The sequence below is a fragment of the Eptatretus burgeri genome, chromosome 14, assembly GCF_056783735.1.
Source record: "Eptatretus burgeri isolate ZD-2024b chromosome 14, Ebu_testis_v1, whole genome shotgun sequence".
NCBI lineage: Eukaryota > Metazoa > Chordata > Myxini > Myxiniformes > Myxinidae > Eptatretus > Eptatretus burgeri.
The window spans coordinates 9,379,064-9,389,063 of NC_140974.1; the positions used below are offsets into that span (position 1 = coordinate 9,379,064).

A 10,000-nucleotide genomic window follows, 5' to 3' on the forward strand; every position below is an offset into this window, starting at 1 on the left:
GTGTGTGTGTGTGTGTGTGTGTGTGTGTGTGTTGTTTCAGGGCTCGCTACGAGGGGAAGCACTGTTTGAGTTTCTCCTGAACACCCGTTCCTGAGGCTGCCAACATCACATAACTCTGCAGTCCAATGTGCTGTGGTTCTTACACACCCATAGCCGCTTGACTTAGACTACCAGCCTAGCAGGGTGATGCTTCGATGTTTCCACAATACCTTTCTGTTGGCATGGCAACCTAACTTGAGGCGACACCCACGGCACCGCACCTGGTGATCTTCTGCCGAGTGGAACAGATAAGTACAGCACCAGTTAATGTAGAATATCAGGTGGGGTACAAGTTCCCATCTAACTTTTCTTGTACGCTGTGTCAGAACAATAAAGAAAGTACAACCAAGATGAATTGGAAATAACAACAAACAATTATATATTACACACACACACACACACACACACACACACACACACACACACACACACACACACACACACACACACACACACACACACACACAATCATTCATTTAATAGCGAGTATTTATCAGCATGAAAGCAAAAGGCGCAAAAGAGTAGATTTAACCATAACACAAATTCTTTCTTATACAATCTTATTTACACAAAGGACACATGGCCAACATTAAATCTGGGGAGAAGAAGAAGAAAAGAAAAGTGCGGAGTGTGGAATCGACTCCTTTTCCCTCACCTCACACAGCCCAATGGGGTTGCTCCGGTCCAAATATAGTGGGGAATGGGGGTGAAAGAATGGGGAAGATGGGCACTGGCGATGCTGTGTAATGGCACGCACAGCCGCATCTCTGAGCTGTCCAGATCAAGTAGGCAAGTCCTCTCCATGCAAGATATGCAATGGCAAGCAACTCACTCTGTTTCTGATGAGCCCCCATGTCCAGCAGTTACCCATGAACCAAACCTCGTTTGGGGTTTCTTATGCTGTCCTCTTCTCTCTCGTACACTCCTGTCTTCTTCCTCCTCATCTAGCTCTCTTTTTCGGCTCATGTGAGCCTCTTCTCATTGGTTTACATCCGATTTGGGCAAGTCCATGACACAGCTTGTGGAAAATGCCACTGTTCTTGAGGTAACTTTCCTTTCAGCACAGCTCCCACCATGCTCTTGGTGCGCAAAAGACGCCGCGAGTACCCTCAAGCCCCTCCCTCACGCAAAACCCAAAACGGACCAAAATGCGCCCAATGACACAATGCGTGAATGGAGTGAAAACAGAGGGATGCAGCTGGATCAAGCGATGATCGAACGGCTGTGAGGTTGAAGGTAAGACCGATGGGGTGAAAGAGGGATTGTCAAAATTAGGTTTGGTGAAGGGGATTATTGGGGAATTGAAAAAGCAGAGGGGGCAATGAACCGATGGTGCAAAGGATGGATTGTTGAAAGGAACAGGGTGGGTGGAGGAAACGGACCGATGGAGTTAAAGGAGGGATTTTTGAAAGGAGCAGAATGGGGTGAGGGGGGTGGGGCGGACCAATGGGGTGAAGGAGGAATTGATGAAAGCAGAAGGTGGGGGGATGGACCGATGGGGGTAAAGGAGGAAAGATTGGAAGCAGCAGAGGGTTTGAACGGACTGATGGGGTATTGAAAGTACGAAAGAAAGCATCGGAGGAGGGGGGAGAGGGAAGGCATCACACCGGGAAAACACGAACTAACCTCAATGCATGCCACCCGAGAAAGACCCTCAGACAAGGGGGCAAGGACTATCTACACCTATACTCATGAAATAACTAATCCTCTGGTCACCTATTTGTCCATGTATGCTCTTCCCTTGGGGTTTTTTTTCAAAAAACGTTTTAGGTTATATGTATATGTATGTGTGTATATATATATATATATATATATATATATATATATATATATATATATATATTTAAATATATATAGCTTTATATTTATATATATATATATATATATATATATTTAAATATATATAGCTTTATATTTATATCGATATCTTTATTTATATATACAGGGTGTCCCAAAAAATGTACTCACATTTTGGCTCCTCATAACTCATTGAATTTTTCTTTTATTTTCAGATCAAATTGACCCTAATAATGGAAGAAGTACAACTAGGTTTTTAAGAAAGAAAATTTATCATAAAGTGCTACTGGAAGCACGAAAACATCATGGAAGTGCAAAGACAATTTAGAAGACATTTTTACAAAGATCCACCAACGCGACGCACCATTGCTCGCATCCAAGATAAGTCTGAAACCGATGGAACTGTGCATGACGTCCATAAGGAGCGTTCAGGAAGACCACGGTCATCAACCATCCCAGCAAAGGAAAATCAATTGCTGGAAACCCTCCACCGATCCCCACGGAAATCTGTACGACAAATGGCTCGTGAGACAGGAATCCCAAAATCAAGCGCCCATCACATTTTGAAGCGAATTAATTGGAAAAGTTACATTCCAAAATTAATCCACACTCTAAATGAAGACGATCCTGACCGGAGAGCTGAATTTTGTGAGTGGTGCCTGGGCAAATGCGAAGAAGATGCAGCATTTCCATCCAAAATTGTTTGGAGCGATGAGGCCAGCTTCAAGTTAAATGGCTCAATTGACCGACACAATTGCACCTACTGGGCTCCTGAAAATCCGCATGTTACTATGGAACACCATTTAAACTTACCAGGGGTTACTGTGTGGTGTGGGATATCAGCATTGGGCATCCTAGGGCCATTCTTTTTTGACCAAATTGTCACTGAGGATGTTTACTTAAACTTGCTGCAGGAATCCGTCGGTCCACGTGTCAAAGAGATATTTGGTGACGAAGAGATTTACTTTCAGCAAGATGGAGCACCTCCCCATTACCACCGTGATGTAAGGGCCTATCTCGAAGCAACTTTTCCGAACAGATGGATTGGGCGAAGAGGTAGTGTTGAATTCCCTGCGCGTTCCCCAGACCTCACTCCAATGGACTTCTTTTTATGGGGATATCTCAAAGATAAGGTTTACGGCTCAAAACCAGCAACAGTCGATGAGCTGAAAGAGAATATTGAAAGACAATGTCTTGCAGTTCCAAATGAAATGTAACGCTGTTGAATCCATTGGTCTGCATTATCGGCTGTGTTTGGAACGTGATGGTCGTCAGTTTGAACATTTGTAAACATGCATTTATCCATTTAACCATTAATCTTGTTTCTAAGTCAATAAACAACGCATTTATTATCATTTAAAGAGTGAGTACATTTTTTTGGGACACCCTGTATGTATATATATATATATATTTTTTTTTCATCTACATTTTTTTATGTATATACATATATATTTATATATATATATATATATATATATATATATATATATATATATATATATATATTTATGTTTTTATTTATTTTATGAATATAGATATATATGTATATATTTTTCATCTACATATTTTTATGTATATATATATTTGTTTATATATTTATATATATTTTTGTGTTTATTTATTTTATGAACATATATATGTCTTTTGTACCTCAATACTTTTTGGAAGCTTTTCGTGGGGGAGGGGAGGATGGGCTGTGCACGACTATCTCAATGATATCTGTGATGTGATGTGAAGCGATGACCTTCTCCTTTTGACATCTGACTTCAATGGCTGTATTCTGCAACTAAACTGAGTCAATCTCACACGGCTGTATTCTGTCATTGCAAAATAATTTCGATTATGCAACCGTTTGTCATTTGTGGTCTTTCTTTTCTGTTCTCAGCAGAGTGTGGACCTAGCCGTTATGTAGCTGTAAGGTAAGGTCAAATGTAGCTGTCAAAATGAAGGTAAGGTAAGAGAGTTCACGATTAAAATTGAATTGTCTTAATTTTCACTTTTTTAATGGCCACAAATATTCCCATATTTTTATTCCAAGTCTTTTACGAACCGGTTGGGCAGGCCTGACGTCTGACTACATAGCTCGGGCAGGAAATTGTAATTTGTTCAGGGTGTCGGTTATGGCTCACATCCTCTTTGTGAAGGACACCGTGGGATCTTTAACGTCCACCAACTCATGCCAGCAGATGGGACACCCAGTTTGACGTCGATCCGAGGGACGTCACACACATTGATGAATCACCCTGCCTGTGAAACACCAGGTTGACAGTTTACATCTGCGTCGGGATTCGAACCCAAGCTCGACAGCTTCGAGGTGAGCAGCATACCAAAGTGCAAGATGGATCAAAAATATTCATTCCTTCCTTGTTAATAATACGAAGATTACTACCACGTATCTATTCCATGGTGTTTTGTGAATATAAAAAAAAATTGCACAATATTGTTTTTACAAGTCACAGGAATAGGGAGGGAGCTATGAATTAGCAAATCGATGCGCCCATGCATCCAATGAATATTCTCGTGTCAATGCCAGGTGAGGAAACACATATCGCTGCAAATACTGCCCATCAATCTTCTTAAATCTTATCTATTTCTCCATTTTCTTGCAGCTCGGTTTATTGCGCTTTTCCGCAGCGAGAGGCCCGTGATGTATTGTCGGCCCGTGCTGGCCTCAAATGTCACCCGCGACCCACGAAGGCCTGAAGAAGGCTGCACATTGTTTCTGAAACTTGTAATGGGGCCATAAAAAATTGATGGCGAAATGTTTGTGTTATATCCATGAACAGTCGACTGTAAAAGCCGTGGAGATTAAATTAGGTACCATAAGTGATGCAATAAACGACCATTTGTTTTTCTCCCCCCAAATTGGTTCCCGAGACATGTGCTTCTTCACGACCTCATACTCCGAAGTGCTTACCCGTTGGTTCAACCAAGAATGCATTTCATTCGACTTGATGGACACCGATCAGCTTCACTCCGAAATGCAACTTGGATAACTGTTGCTGTGTCTGCAAATTATTGGGAAAGAAAATTGCCTCCTATCCTGAATTTTCCCCCACACAAGTGTGTCGGGGTGATCCCACAAACATCCACTTGCCAGCCAGTCTGCACCAATTCCCCCCATCTTGTTTGGATCAGGAGAGCGAGGTCATTTATCAGAAACAGCCGCACAAACTGGAAGAATTTGCAATTACTATAAAACAGCAATGGAGAGGGAAAGGAATAAAATTCAACAACTTTGAACTAGCATAGCACATTTCATTTTTTTTTTTACTTTCCTCTCTCCAATGAACGTCTCCCTTGCTCCTTTGTCTGCCAATCTCGAGGTACAAATTGAGGTTACGCTCAGGTTATTGATATAACAGGTGTGGAATTCTTTTCACCTATGCAACAACAACAAAAAACGCTCACGAAAGAACATATGAATACGAGAGATAAGAATAACAATAAAATTGATTACAATTGCAAAATCATGTTTGGGAAGGAGGAAGCGGCACACACTTTGTAGTCCAATTGCCTGGGTATTGTATCAAGAGCAATTGTGCAACGCATTCAATGAAAATAAAGAGATGCAATGCTACAAGAAATGCCAAAATGAAGTTTTAAAAATTAAGATTTGGTATTTGCAGAGACCACATCCTCAGCAGCTACTACCAATGAATCACGAATTTTAACCATCTTGCTTCGTATACCATTTGGGGTGACTGGTGTTGCTTTACGGACTGGTCATTCTCGCACTGAATGTATGAGACACTTTTAGGTTCTTAGTTGTTGTTAGCCACCTTGGTGTTCTCAACTTATTAATGTGGTTGATCAGGACACACGTGCTGTGATAGGCCTCTTTGTGATTGGATGCTTCGATTATATTGAGGGCAGGATTGTAAGGATTGTCTGTCTGTGGGAGTCTTGCAATCAGCAGTGAGCCTGTTTGATGTGCTGGGACAGTTCTCTTTGGGATTGGAAGCTTCAACCGTAGAGCGAGAAAACATTGGATGAGAAAACATTGGATGGTTGTGATGCGTTTCATGTGCGGATGCGTTGCAACTGCTGTTAGGCTTGCCTGGCATGCTAGGCAGGCCTCTTTGGAAGTTGAAAGGTCTATTGCAATGTCATCAAGGTGTGGACTCCTGTTGTTTTACTCTGATACACTGCCTATGGATTTGCCTATGATGTAAAAGTTGGCCTCTGTTTGTTTCAAAACTTGATATGCAGTCAGAGTAGGGTCGCCCCAGGTGATCATTTCCTCTCGCACCTGTCTTAAAAACTTTCAACAAAACTTGGATTGTTTTTTAACAACAATTTTAATTGACTTTTTCGACATGGTGTTTTAACATTTTATCTGCCCTATCACCATTATCAGGGTGACAGGGTACCTCGAAGGCAGCGCGCTCACCTATGAGCTGACTACTCTTGAGTTTCATTCCCACCCGATGATAAGCTCTCACCCTGGGGTTTTGCCAGCAGGGAGTTCCACATGTTGTCCAAAAGATGGGGCATTTAAGACAGGGTTCTCTTTGCCAGCGATGGCTGCTCGGTGTTAAAGATCCCATGGTGTCTTTTTGCAACTGAGCAGGCCATTGTCTGTCAACACCCTGGCCAAATTCCAAAATCCTACCATAACTAGGCTATGGGCTCTGCAAATTATGAACCGCATGTCAAGGCTCTGGCATTCTGTTCCCACAATTGACCATGGGATTGTGGCATAGTCCAAAACATAGCCGGGATGCAATAACAACATCCCCGTATTTTTTTTTTGGTGGGGGGGGGGGGGGAGTTCCACTTATTTGTTCGGCCACAGCTTTAGTTGAAAATCTAATAATACACCAAAACATGCACAACTTTCTTCAAGATATCCTTCTTATTTTACTGTATGCGGCACAAGGCTGCAAGGTAGCATCATTGGCTGAAGACACTGCTATTTCGCTGATGCAGTGCCCTCCGTAGGTTAGAGTAGGAATTTGTAATTTGTTCAGGGTGCCGGCGAGAGCTGACCGACTTTTCACATAGGACACCATGGAATCTTTGACGACCACCAACTAATGCCGACTCGTAGGACTCCCAGTTTAACGCCCATTCGAGAGACAGCACACATATTGATGCCTCGCCCTGCCTGCAAGAAACTAGGATGAGAGTTTGTAGCTGGGTTCGAGATTCAAAACCCATACATCTAGGCAATCTTTCCAGCCCTGTTCATGATTCAACTACAATGGCATTCAGTCGAGCGCATACCTACGCCAGGCTGAACAGTTTATGGTTTCTATCCAACTAATCTTTATTCCTGGTGTTGGATTAATGGTTAGGGTGGTGGGCTTGGGATTCTCGGATCCTGAGTTCAAATCCCACTTTGCTGTTGAATTAATACCAGGTGGGGTTGACTCTGCCTGTCATCCTGTTGGGGGAATACCTGTGTTGGAGTGGTTACCTGTTGGGTTGGCAAAATGAATACCAGCTTGCTGTTATCCTGTGTTGGAGTGGTTACGCAGCAGTACCAACGCTCTGCACAGAGTATGGTCCTGATGAGTGAATCCCACTGAGCTGCATTGTGACCTGAACTAGAATCAAATTGGCTTGTTCTTGTTAACTACCAAACTCATTCACCAAGGTTTGTCATAACCTGTCAACAACTGTTTGACATATCGTTCTATATATCATTTTTGGCCCTATCTCTCAATTGTGAACGGATCCAGATCTGCATCCTCACCAAAATTTAAACAATTCGTTCTTGTCCCACACCCCACCTGTCCACCAAGTTTCGTTTGATTTCGTCAATAACCTTTTGAGATACCCTGCTCACAAACAGATGGACAGACACACAGACAGGGGTGAAAACATAATCTCCGTCCACCTTCGTTGGTGGAGGTATCAATGAAAGACTAGACGTTGCCATCCTTCAGTAAACAGCATTAAAAAGATCTTATACGAACCTAGTCACTGCCAGACTGTTTAGTTATTTTCAATATCATTCAGTCATTTCACAGGTGAAAAATCATTGCTTTGATTCACTCATTACAGCTGGTTAAGAGCAAAAGAGACAACAAAAGGAAACTTTGAGAGTTCATTCACAAAAGTCAAATTGGAACATAGTGACCAAGGTGTGATCATCCTCACGGTCTTTTCCTTGTCCACCTACAAGACCTTCATCTGAAGCTTGATGGAGTGCTGCTCCCCCATCTGGGCTGGTTCCCCGCCTCACGTCTTACTCAGTTTGACGAAGTGGAAACCAAGGTCTTCAAGATCATTGGAATCTCCCAGGATGAAGCTGATTCTATGGGCTATCATCAAAGACAGGCCAATGGTCTTTCTGTCTTCTAACGCTTCCTTTATGGTCTTGCACGCTCTGCCCTTTCTGTGCTTTGTCCTTCCCAGGGTTCTGCAGGACACACGCGGTCCACCAGAAACCCCCTGTTGAAACTCCAAAAAGCCAAAGTCACTGCTCACCTCCACTCATTGGTTCCTCTTTTTCCCCGCCTGTAGAGCCAACTTCTGCATTCTCTTCAACCTCATTCTTCCCTCCAGGGCTTCAAGACAGCTGTTCACCACCATCTAAGATAATCCCCCACCAAAAACCATGATTTCTTCTCACATCCCCCCCCCCAATCCACCTTCCAAATTTGCAATTTCACCTTCCTGGGAGTTTGCTTGTGTATCCAACCAGTCCACCCCTGGCATCCTCCTCCACCCCTCATTCTTACCAGCATCCTTTGTTTGTCCCGTCTTCATCTATATTGTCTCTTGGTCCTGCTGTCAGTTCCCCCCTTTCTTTCTGCGGTTCATTTTGTATTGCTGCGTCCTGATCCGTTCTGTGCTCTCGCTCTTCCACGAGCCTTGAGTTTGTATTCCAAAAAATAATAATAATAAAGGAGCAAAGTGAAAGGAGGTCGATGCCTGGCAGCCATCTTCAAGGCGTAAAGTCGAACAAGAGTTGTTTTGTATTTCACACGAATGGAAATGAGGTTCCATATTGGGAACAAATGAGCAGACACTGGGAAATAATCTGGATCACAAAAACTTACAGTGAATAAATTGGAAGTAGGGGAACAGCTATGAACCGCATACATAACCCATGATCTCCCCCCAAACATGCATTGGCACTTCCTCTGTTAAAAGTAACCCAATGGATTTGATTAATTTGTTTGGTTGTTTTGTGGGTGACAGATGTAAGATTGATTAACCAGTAAGAACAACTGTCGACTGTTTATCATCAATCATAATTTCCTTTTACCATTTAACTCCAGGGTGTAATTATACCGTTTCGAGGGACGGGTGTGGTGGAGTACATCGAACCCTGTTGCATTTCCCTCACTATTGTGGCTTCGATTCCCATGGCTATACTCAGTGGAAGGTTTCCACAGCCTGCTACGGATTGGTCACCTGTCCAAGATAACCTTCAGCCTGAGGAACGTTCAAGCCTCGTTGTGAGTGCCACATGCCCTGCCAAGGGGGAAGACCACCACCACAAATGTGCGGAAGATAAGTAGAAAAAAAGTTATGTACTTTCCGATGAACCACCTTGTTGGATGAGACGATGTGATTCTCACTCCAATTGGTGTTTGTCTTTATCTATGTGCCTTTCAAGCTGCATCTATCATATTATCAATGGACTACTCAGTGTAGAAGCAGAGTGCTCAACAAACCAATGTTAAATGATCCCTGACGTTTTCCCAATTTGGAGGAACAATTCCAAGTTCACACAACTCCTGGGTGCAGTTCTCCATTCCGCACCTGCGCAAAAAGACATTGCATTCAACTCCACAAGGTACCAAGTATCCAATTTTCTCATTTTCCAATGGTTTGCAAGAGACGGATGTTTCCACCTGGCTTGACACTTCACTTGTTTTACCGAGCAGCCTTATCGGCGGCCTGGCGGATGGTTTAGACGCACCTTTAATTTAGCAGCTCATTGGACATTAAAAGTGACAGGAGACGGATTGCTGCATCTCCCACTAACTTGCAGAAGTGCAGCCATTGGCAAGACGAATGAAGCTCAGAAAATTAATAGCCCGTGCTCTGCTTTGATAATGTATCATGTGGCTAATTGCTGCTGTGCGCGTGACAAGCGTGCACAGCACACACGAGCACCTGTGTTTAGGCTCATGAGTGGCAGTGCATGAAAAGGTCTCCTGATGTAGTACGTATGGTACCAAGAGAGCTCTTTTTCTAAGAA

The 10,000-nt window shown here is 43.0% G+C and overlaps 1 long non-coding RNA gene across 1 annotated transcript in view; it reads left to right on the forward strand.

Moving 5' to 3' along the window:
* LOC147012622 (uncharacterized) overlaps positions 1-1,450 on the forward strand; it is a 255,839-nt gene extending 254,389 nt beyond the window's left edge. Inside the window, exon 4 of the long non-coding RNA XR_015051412.1 lies at positions 41-1,450. This is a non-coding gene — a long non-coding RNA (uncharacterized LOC147012622). The remainder of the gene's footprint in view (positions 1-40) is intronic.
* The last annotated feature ends 8,550 nt before the right edge of the window (positions 1,451-10,000 follow it).